At 33.9% G+C, this 11,493-nt stretch overlaps 1 long non-coding RNA gene across 1 annotated transcript; it reads left to right on the forward strand.

Moving 5' to 3' along the window:
• The first annotated feature begins 3,052 nt into the window (after nucleotides 1-3,052).
• Nucleotides 3,053-6,800, forward strand: LOC149559179 (uncharacterized). The gene is made up of 3 exons (XR_016364325.1): nucleotides 3,053-3,148; nucleotides 3,542-3,719; nucleotides 6,074-6,800. It is a non-coding gene; the product is annotated as an uncharacterized LOC149559179 (long non-coding RNA).
• The last annotated feature ends 4,693 nt before the right edge of the window (nucleotides 6,801-11,493 follow it).

The raw sequence follows: 11,493 nt of genomic DNA on the forward strand, positions 1-11,493 counted from the left end.
CTTCCACACTCTTCCCTCTTCCACACTCATTCCTCTTACATCCCTCTTACATACTCAACCCCACTCATCATGCCCTTAACCAAACCTTAACCCTACCCTCTCACACTCATCCTCCTTGTGACAAGTGTCACCTTCCCATTGGTGCTAAACAAGCACAATCCATGTGCTCCCCTTTGAGTGCATCTTAGCCCTCCTTAAGCCTTCATCCATCCTTGCATCTAAGCCCTCCATCCCTCTACCCCTTAGCCTATAAATTGAATCCCATCCCAAGCCATTTCATCAACAATCTTTGAGCTAAAGTTACCATGCTATTTTGAGAACCAAAGCCATCAACCATACCCTTATAATGCCAAATTGAGAGCTCACAAAGCTACCAATTTGCCATTACCCATCTCCATTGAAGCAACTTTTGAGCATCTTGAGCATACATCCACAGCAAAAGGACACATCTATAGAATCAAGAAAGCATGGAGTGTTTTCTCTCGTGAGGTTTGCACTTCTTATTTTCTTTCTTAGTCTAAGCATATATGTGAATTTAGTTTTTGGTTTGTGAATGTTTACTTTATTTGTTAATGTTCTTTGCATACTAATTCTGGTTCTACAATTACTAAATAAAATATTGGGTAGTATAATAAAATGTTTAGTGTGAGAGCCTTCCGTTGGGGAGTTGAGCCGCATGATTCGAGCTTGGGCTTTCTGATGCCAAGAGACTCTCCATGATGTTAGCCCCTACATAGTAACCCATTGAGTGTCTGACCAAGACCTATAGTACTTGCATTGTCTCATGCTCTTGGTTTCAATCATCATTCCTGTCTAGCGTGTGTGATAGCCATGGATTTTTTTTATGTGTATTTGTGGTTGGATCATTATCTCCATCAACATGACGGGAGTGGACCTATGGGTTCCACATGGTTGGGAGGCGCAGCTACTTTCACCACTACTGGGAATTGGTGTACAGAGATGTTCTATTGTCCTAGTGTGATCATTGCTGGATGTTTTCACTTGGTACTTCAGATTATGAAGTATGCTTTCTTGTGATTTATGCTTTCTTTGGAATGTATGGATATCATGTCCAGATGATGTTAGTTTATTTGACGTATTCCTATATTATGTTGTTTAGCATGTGATTAGATGATGCTATTTTCTTAATTGGAGTATCTATTGCTTATTGGATTAGCATGTTAGATTTCTTGTTCTTATGATGTTATTACAATTTAGTAGTGGTGTTCACATAAGATAGCTCCAACTATTTAGTTGGTAGTTTGGGATGTTACACGTAGGGAATGGCTAGGACCTTCAAGGTCTCATGATGCTATTACAGTTGGGAGAAACCATGCACTTAGTTCATTGTTTCAGTACATTTCGATGTTGCTTTCAATTCTTTTCCTTCACTACTATGTTTAGATGGTTAGACATAGTTTTCATCTTGCTGTTATATTATTCGAGTGTCTATGCCTCGATTCTAGATCTAGTACTCCCTAGTGTGGAGGTTCTGATTCCTTGTTTTATTTTTAAATTTTTCCTTGGAGCATTTCTTTCTTTTCCTAGATGACAATGTGTTAGCATTGAGTGATACTTATAAAGTATCACATGCCCAAAGAAGAAGAATCATGCAATACTAGAAAGTATCACACACCCATAGGAAAATTATCGTGCGATACTTGAAAGTACTGTACACCCTTTGAGAAACCATTGTACGATGCTTATAAAGTATCACACGACCTTTAGGGAAGTGTCGCCAAGACCCTGAAAGTATCACACAACCTCTTGAGAAAGGTTGTACGATATTGGAAAGCGTCACATAGTGCTGTATGAAAGTGTTGCTTGGGTTCTTGGGTAAACCTATTCGGGTGGGCAACCGATACTTTTTGGTTTGTTCAAAAGTTTTTGATAGGTGATTTGACTACCCTCTAAGGTGTACTTGAATCACTTGGTTATGGATTTTGAATTTGGAACATTTCGAATTTGAAATCATATACGTGCTTTCATGGTCTGTTGTTTTGGTCAGTAGTGGTGTTTGGAGATCTGTTGGTGTTTGGATGTTTGTTTAGTCTTTTGTTGCAATCTTTGTGATCCTTGTATGTTGTATGTCGTATGCATCCATACTTGTTTTATAAAAAAAAATCTTGGCTTATATTTATTGTTGTTCCAAGAATCTCCAGGCAGGGCATTACACAAAACAACTCCAATGACATTACTACTAGCATCACAATCTTTTTGAAATACCTTATTAAAATTTGGTTCAGTGGTCTACAATTGATGATCACCATTTTATATATTACAATATGTAACATCTTAATTTACTAAGGTTTCATTTAATATTACATCTACACTAAAAAAACAAGTTCCTCTTATGAAATTACATTTTAAGGCTAATGTTCAATGTAGGGGTCTTTAATATTTTTGGGATAAGTGATATTCAATTTTTTTATTTTTTACTATTAGATGATCATATGAATTTAATAAGAACAACTAATAGTAAAAACTTAACTTCCATATTCAAGATTGTACATCTCAATATAATTATTGGACTTATAAACATGTAGACATCTTCTAATAATAACTTCATGCTAATTAAAAACGTTCAAATGATAGAATTTTTTTCTAGACCATACACTATATGACTGAAATAAAAATAAAAATACAACAAATCTATAGAGCTCTAAACTAAGATTTTTGTTAATCTTACTACATCTTTTTCTTCATATCATCTAATTACCCCTCTCTATAGTTATAATTCTTAAAATTCTTTCTTTTCCAAATATTATCAAATCTAGTGAAGTTAAATGAATATAAATAAACGTAAAAAAGAAAAAAAATGAAAATATCGAACTTTATCAAATACAAGACCTAACATTCCACAAAATAATACAAAATTCTCCAATTTAAAAAATGAAAAGTATAATAAAATACACACAACATAAACCGAAAAAAAAAAAAAAAACCTTTGACCTTATTTACAATTTAAACATATTATTCCCCGTTAACTTTGAAACCCTAAACTCACGGCATAACCCTAAGAATCAGGGCCTTATATGTGGGTTTCACTCTTTTGTTCGAAGGGGTTCCGATTCTTTTCGTCAATATTTTTGCATCTCAATGTGGATTACACGGTGCTGTAGTTTATTGTTATCTGTTTTGAGCACAGGTATGAATGTCGTGTATTGCTTCTGTAGGTATGGTGTGCATTTTACTTGAGAAAAACGCTGTCTACTCTAAAAAATTAAGGTTAAAGATGATCATGAGTTAGGGTTTGTAGTTTTCTTTCCGTTAAATTGGAGTGTGAGTGAAGAGGATGAGGGAGTCAAACTGGCTCCAAATCTTTCCGCTTCTCATGACGCTCCATACACTGAAATCTGCCATTTTCGAGTATTCTGGAAAGATCTGCTGTTATCGTCAGTCTTCTCCGTAGAGAATGGCAAATATTTTAGTCTGAGTAAATGCGCGCAGAATGACATAGAAGTTCGTTTTTTATCCGTTTTTGTTGATTTTTCCATATATATTTTCGATTTATCAAAGCTTGTTAATTTTTTTGGTGCAGCATTTGCTTGGGCGAGAGTAGAGGTTTTGGTTTTGAAGAATGTCTAGAAGAATTTTCGTGAGATCCGTCTCAGCGCGGTTGAAGTAGTTTAAGGAGGGTTAACGCAACTTTCAATTGTTTTGCATATTTAATATTGCAGGTGGAGGAGGAGATTTCCGTTATTAGTGTAGATTATGGGGTAATAGATAAGTTATCATTTCTAAAGTTTTATCAAATATGTTAAATTATTTAAATTACATCTTTTATTGTTTGTAGGAAGTCTATTGTTTAGGTTGAAACCTAAGTTAACCATATGAATTTAAGTGGTGTAACTTTTTTTTAAAAATTGGTTTGAATTTGAAAAGAAAACAATGTCCATTTTTTTTCATATGTTGAATAAAGTTTCCACTTTAAAAACATGTCAAATTTGGGGATGCTTTTCAAGCATCTTAAAACAGTCACCTAAAATAAGTCAATGTTATAAAAATAAAAGTTGGTTAAGAATGTTGGAGGATATCGTGTTTCCAATTCTAAACCACTTGTTTGATAGGGAGAAATTAGAAACAATGCGTAGAATTTTCAAATGTCTATATAAGAAATACCATGTAATAAATATCATTTTTAGGCTATGAAATGAGATACTCAACCTAAAATTTTTAAACAATAAACAATAAAAAGATAGAAAGTAAGAATAATCCTATAAAAAATAGTTCTCCAAAATAAAAATAAATCTAAATACTACTTATAATCTTTTGACCTAACCTCATTTCAACCTAATATAATATTAAATTATTTCAATATCAACCAACTTAAAACCTTAACCTGACTTAATTGTAGTAAACTTGTGATGAAAGTATTTACTTTTCTTGCAACAAGATAGTGGAATCTGTGGGGAGCCAAACGGGATTGAAGTTGCCTTTCTAAAATCACAGTTGTCTAATTAAAAGAAAAGCAGTAGGTGGGTGGTGGGGTTGCAACCCACGAAGATTTCAATCATTGAAGTGGCTAAGCAATAAAAAGATATATTTGAAATTATCAGCCGGCTTACATCATCAGTCCATGATTTTGATTTTATTACAATAACATCCAAGTCAACACTTATCTTTTCAAGCGCATATCATTAAAACGTACGTGGAAGATTTCTTAAAAATGTTGGCCTGAAAACTTATGCATGAAAATGTGTTCTACGTGCAAGGGTAGATGATAAAGATATTTTACTAACTTATTAGTTCTGCCAAAACTCATGATACTATTGCTTTCATTCAATTCAATTGACCAATCAATTCATAGGATTTAAAAGTTAAAAGAAACTTCAAATGTTTATATATTTTTTTAAATTTTTCATTATTTTATAAATCACATTTTTCATTCATTCTATTGGACCATACTATTTTTCTTTGGGAGAAAATTTAATTTTCTGCAACAAAAATATAAATATTTTTTTAACAACTTTTATCTTTTCTACATTTGTAACAAGTTAAAATGAATGTCTAATCAATATTAATTATCACATTTTATTTGTCTTACCAAGTTCAAATATAGAGTTAAATGTTTTATATTTCTTATTTTAAATATATTTATTAGTTTTACATTGATGTTTATTTTTTGTCAATTGTAAAATGCTATTTCTTTAAGTTTACACTATGTTTTACTAGTTACTATTCTACAATTTTGCTCTATTTTTTTAATACCATTTTGCAAATTGTAAAACTAATACTAACCCTCAAACTTAGATATTTTGGTGGTTTGAATTAAGTAATCAACAATTTATATTTGAAAATTTAACATTTCAACTTATAATTGAATTGGTAGAAATGAGTGGTTCATTCATATAATATAATTTCTATTGTTATTTATATATTCTATTGTTATTTATGTATTTCTTAAAATAATAGAATTATTAATATTTTTAAAACTCTCTTCAACTCTCTCTCTCTATCATTCTACCTTTACTTGTCTTTATTAACATATCATTCTCTCTTTTAGCTCTCTCTTTCTATCCTTCCTTTCTATCTATAAATATCTATTTTCCTTCTTTTCCAATTATTGATAGGAACTTTGACGCATTGTGTCTCTTGTTTTCTACTCTTTTGTCCTATTCACTTGTGATTTCAAATGCTAAAGATTTGATTATTTAACATGCAAACTCTTATGTTTCCAAAACATGTGTCACTTGGTAATCCTTTAAAGCAACGTGATTGACAACCTAAATTATCTCTTCAACTTGTGAGGTTTTTTTGGAAGGTTTATGTTTGAAGAATAGAATGCTCTAGAAGTTGGCACTTTTTACAACTTTCTTTTGGTGTTTGAATGCCTCGGTTCAATATTATAAATATATTTTCAAAGTTTTACATTTTTTGGGTTTTGTTTGTGATGTGAATAAAAAATAATATTTGAATGTGCTTTTTGTTATTTTATGACAAGTTGATAATTTCATTTTATATAATTTTGTCTATTAAATAGAATTAAATAACTTTTAGATGAAATGATTTAATTTTGTAAAAACATTACGATACATAGGTTTAATTTATACCTTTTCTATCTTAATTATAGATGTCATTGTATGAGACAAAGGAGAATATTGAAGGAGGCGGAGGTGGTTTTTGAAATGATACTTTCAAAGACCATAGATGTCATTGTATGAGACAAAGGGAGAATATTGCAACAACATCAATAGTAGCACCATGAAGGTTTAGTTCAAGACCTTAAGATAGAAGAATTGTTTCATTGTGTTGAGAGAATTATTATTACTATCAAATTATGAACAAAAGGTAAGACCAATCTAATCACTAGCACCTTTACTTCAAATTCTGGGTCATGTAAGGCAAAGGAAGATCAAAGATAATCAAAACAAGATGAAAATGATGGAGCAAACAAGACAAATATTGATCTAACTAGGGGTAAACTACCAATGCGAATTCTTCTTCAAGAGATGTCAAGAGCAACGCTGTTGTTTTGTTTGTAAATAGTGACTTTGGTCACTTTTGGTCAAACTGAGAAACTAATCATTTTTGCACAAAATATGTAAAGTTCATAACCTTGTTCCAAATGTGCAAAAATGAGTTAGTTACTAACCTAGAAATGCTTAGTTATCAAAATGATGCCTTTAAATACATGATAATTTGTAATGTAAAAGAGGGGGAGCTTGATGAAGGAGAAATGTTAGAGAAATTCATAAGGGGACTTTTAGATTGCATTATTCACTAGGTGTTCTTGAACTTGTAAATTTTCAAGAAAATAATAAAGAACTTGTTGGTAAATAGATTGTTCTTTCCTTTTACTCTTTTGGATGCCGAATGTTTGTGAACAACAATCGATTACAACTATTGGAAAGTTATTACTAAGTGACTAACTTCCCTCTAAATTCTTAGGTATAACTCTCTTTTGTGTTTGTAATTTGTTTGTAATTTGCAATGAATTATGTTTTATCTCTAACTAACTCTAAAATGGGGTATGTTCTTAACCCGAGAACAAGAAAGGTGAACCAAGTTAGGCCTAAATAAAAACTTAGGCAAGAGTTTGAATTTTAGGATTAGTCAAGTTTATGGATTCACACATCTTATGGACCTGCAAAGCTTAACAATTCAACGTTGTATGAACAACTAAATTGATATCAGCAAGATCTTAGTTCTAAGAATGGAAAAGACTTAACTTGAAAGAAAGCATGGAAAGAGATTTCTCTTGAACTTCCAATAACAATACTATTATCTTCAGTTCACACTTTCAAAACAGGGGAACAAAACTCTGTTCAATCCTTGATTCAATTCCGACAAAAAGAGAAAACATAAAACTAATATAGAAATGAGTGGAACAGAAAATGATTCACACAAAATACCCTCAAATTGTCTCTGCAACATCAAGTATTTCACACCAAAAATTAGTTGACCTTTTATTAATCTTTCAAATAAGTACATATAGGATTACAAGATGACCATTACAAAATGAGACTCAAATCAATTCATCTCCTCAAAATTGACAAATGGCAACGAGCCAATTTGTCAGTTACAATCATTACATCAAAATGTGAAAGGGTTGGATATGAGTCACTTTGCCTTCTTTCCTTTTTTTGGTTTTTCCTTATAGGCCTTGGCAGTGACAATGATTGGAATCAACTCCTTGTGCCTATGAACATGGACATTAGTGTATCTCAAGAGCCACTTGGAATGCTCTCTGGCTAAATATTTGATGACATTCAACCACTCCTAATTTTCTTCCATAGCCATGTGTACACACCCGCCAAGTTTTTGGAGCTCGGACACTCTGTTGTGGTGATTGAAAGATATCTCCATCAAGCCATCTAGATAACTGGAGAAGTTCTTTTGCATGATGGTCACTTAGATGATCCCTTTTCCTTGTCCACTAGCCTTGCAATCTATAGGCATACCTCTTAATAGTTCATAGTCTCTATCTTGATCTTTTTTCACTTTAGCTTCCATTTCTTTCAGTCCTTCCTCTACCACCAGTATCATTTCAGATTTGAATTGCATGCTTTGTAGCCATTCAAATAAAGGCTCATTTCCCCTAGGCAGAATCTTTACTTCCATAGCTTCCTTAGCCTTCATATGGATAATCATCTTCAGTAAAGAGATGCAATCTTCACTTTTGACTTTCTCTACTGCCAGGGTGGCTTGATTGGTTGAGATATTGTCATTCTCTATTTTGAGCCTCAGTATTGCGTTGCATATTTGTTTGATAATTACAAGTCCTTCTAACTTGAGTTTTTCTTTCCACTCTCTACCAACCTATCTGAAGTGCTTATCTTCTTGTAGCTGGGAGATGAGAGCTTGAACATTAGTAGTAGTAGGATCATTGGTGACTGACATCCCTAAGATGCTCGCTAATGGGTGACTAACTGCCTGATGAAGCCATTAAGCTCATGAATCTCCACCTTCATTCTGAATTTTTCTAGCTTAAGGCTTTCAAGTTATCCCTCTATCACATCATTTTTTTGACTTCTACCGTCCCACTTCAATATCATGTCTTACTTCTTCGAGATCTACCAAATGTAGGGTGACCATCCACAAACATGTCTTTGATTCTCCTTTCTTTAGTGGGCTTGACAATCTCCATAGTGAGATGCCCTATGTCAAGATCTTGTCCAAGGATTGACAGGGTCTTCTGCTTCTTGAATTTACTCAATGTTGATCTAGAGTGGATAGCCAAAGATAAAGTCTCTTTATTGGGAACTCCCTCTTCTTTTCTCTTCCTTTTTCTATCCAAGGTGTCCTCTAGCCATGATTCCATGTCGATCACCTTGGATGTAGTCCCAAGTGTGTCTATACTAAACACCTTTCTTTTGGTTGGGGTCAATGTCTTCATAGCTAAAGATAAAGGATTCTTTTGGACTTGTGAAATGAGCTTTGAAGCTTTAGGACCTCTCTCTGCTTCTACGGTCTTCTTTGCTACTTCATCGAACTTAGTAGACTCACTTTCATTTCTTACACCATCTCCAAGATCCACCACTTATACTTGGGGGCTACTTAGTAGGAGTAGTGTGACATTCACAGAGGAAGAGGAAGTTGCTACAACTTTTGGGGAAGCTTGAGGAGATGTGCCTTTACTCTAAATTCTTCGAGCTATGGTCCATTCGACCAATTTTTTGGTCCTCTTGAAGATTCGAGCCATCATTACCTCCAACTCTTCTTTAGTGTCTTCATAAGGCTCTGAGCTTATTGGAGTGCCTCTAAGCTTGGTCAGGTAAGTGTTGCTATACATATTATGGCCATCATCCTCCACCCCTTGTACATCAATGTTGACTTTGTACATCTTCACCTGATCAACTATTAATCTAGTAAAGGCTCCATCACAGCTCTCAAAATCATCCTTGTAGTCTGCCCAGTAATCCTCAATGGTGGTGATATGCTTAATTACACTTCCTATTTGCAGAACATCTTTGGCATACCCATTTAGGTCGAACATGGGCCTTAGGACTTTATACATGTCTAGCTTGTACTTCATCTCAAATACTTTCAACATGTTCTTGGCATCAGTGTTGAAAGCCCCCACCTTCATGGGGAATTCATATATCTTCTTCTTCAAGCTCCCACTCAATATGTTTACTTGAATGGCTTGTCACACAATCTCGATCAACACGAGCATGTCACTGGGACAACTTGGTAGCTTTAAGGGGAAACCATTGAAAGCTGCAAGATGCAAACAAGAAAAAGATGAGAATTGAATGAAATAACTCCTAAACTGACTGATGGTGGCCATAGCCTCAAGACAAAATCTCCTTTCTAGACATCCTTGTAGCTCCCTGTAAATCCTCATGGTGAATGCATCATTTACTTTCACATACTGTGCATAACTATTCTGTAACTGTAAGCATGTATAAAACTCATAAGGTGTCACATCATTAGGAAAATTCTCTACACTTGGGAGGCCTGCCCATAATTGCAATGAGGCCAACATATAGATGAGGAAAGAAGACATATAGAATGTATTATAAAATTTGGCTTCATAGAGAACATTGGACAAAATTTCACTTACCTCATGAGCCCAATCAATATATTGAGTGCCAGAGAAAATGTCTTACACTAAACTGCTCAATGAAATTCGAAGCTTCTACCTCACCTTTAAACCTATTTAGGAGAACCAAAATATCAACAATATCTAGTTTGAGGTTGGTTCCAAACAAGGTTTTAGGAACTTTACTCTTAGCACTCTGTGACCATGTCTGCATGATTTCTTTCCTCTAGATCATCTTCTTTGTGGAGAACTCAGAAATGGCTCCCATGAAGGTCAAGTCTGAGAATTCTTCCAATTCTAGCACATGAAGGTAATTGATCACCGTTTTCCTGTAAATTGAAATCAACATTGTGTCATCAGGCAACACAATCTTCTTTGTCTTTGTGTTGTAATGATGTATGCACTTGTAGATTAGCTTTGGGGCTTGAACCACAATTGAAAAGCCAATGATTTCGACTAACCTACATCCTTAGAGTTTCTCAGTGATGGGGTGAATCTGCTCAGACTTTTCTCTCTATTGAAAATCCTCCATATCATAGAAGCAAAGAGAAGTGTCTGTGAAATTGTGCAATTGGGATTTGATTCTAGTTGATTTGTCAAAACTCACAAACCTGGTTGCCATGAATTTGAATTAATAAAGTGAAAGGAATGGCTAATATGAAAATTACTAGCTTTTCAAAAAGATATGTACATTAACAGAATAATAATTCAAAGAAAGAGCAGTAATCTGTTAAACTTTTTATGTTTCTATATATGGGAGCCTCAATCTATCTGTTGATCCTTAGAATTCATGCCACATGAATGAATTTATGGAGATACTCATTGAATAGTAAATGTGAGGGTTTAACAAACATCCATAGGTCTTTTCATTATTTTGTTGGGCTCAACGGTAACTTTCTATATCTCTTTAACTTACCTTCCCATTTTCCTTTAAGTTTTAGGAAGTTACCATTAGGGTACTCTGTGGGAGAATGTCCACCAAGTTAGATCCTGGTTATTATTTATTTTCTATAATGGTTAGGTTCACTTTATTATCATTTTGGGACATTCTAAACATGACTTGCGAATCCCATCTGATCATTAACTTGATTTCCTCTGGAATGTGGGAAACTATCCTCATGGGTTGAAAACCCACTGAGGAGAAGATAGTTTCCACTTTTTTGTTAATTTTTCCTTTCTTAGTTGACCTTTTGGAAAATTGCCCCTCTTGAAGTTGGAAAATTCTAAATGAGATGCGAAGACCTTTTTGAGGACCACTTAACATTCCTTTTCATTCCAAATTGCCTTTTTGGAAAACCGACTTCATGGATTGAAAACCCGCCGAGAAGAAATCAGTTTTGAGTTTTCCATTGAGGATGATTATGAGGGCCACAACGAGTCTAAGCCATTTTCTAAAGTCATAACTATAGATGAACGTTGATTCACTATAGGATGCCTTGATATTTGCATGTCTTGGATGTGCATGCATCATTTAGTGTTCTTCGTAGGAAATCATCTTCATGGGT

The sequence above is a fragment of the Cupressus sempervirens genome, chromosome 5 (genome assembly GCF_028749045.1).
Source record: "Cupressus sempervirens isolate cs-2001-9-10 chromosome 5, ASM2874904v1, whole genome shotgun sequence".
Lineage (NCBI taxonomy): Eukaryota > Viridiplantae > Streptophyta > Pinopsida > Cupressales > Cupressaceae > Cupressus > Cupressus sempervirens.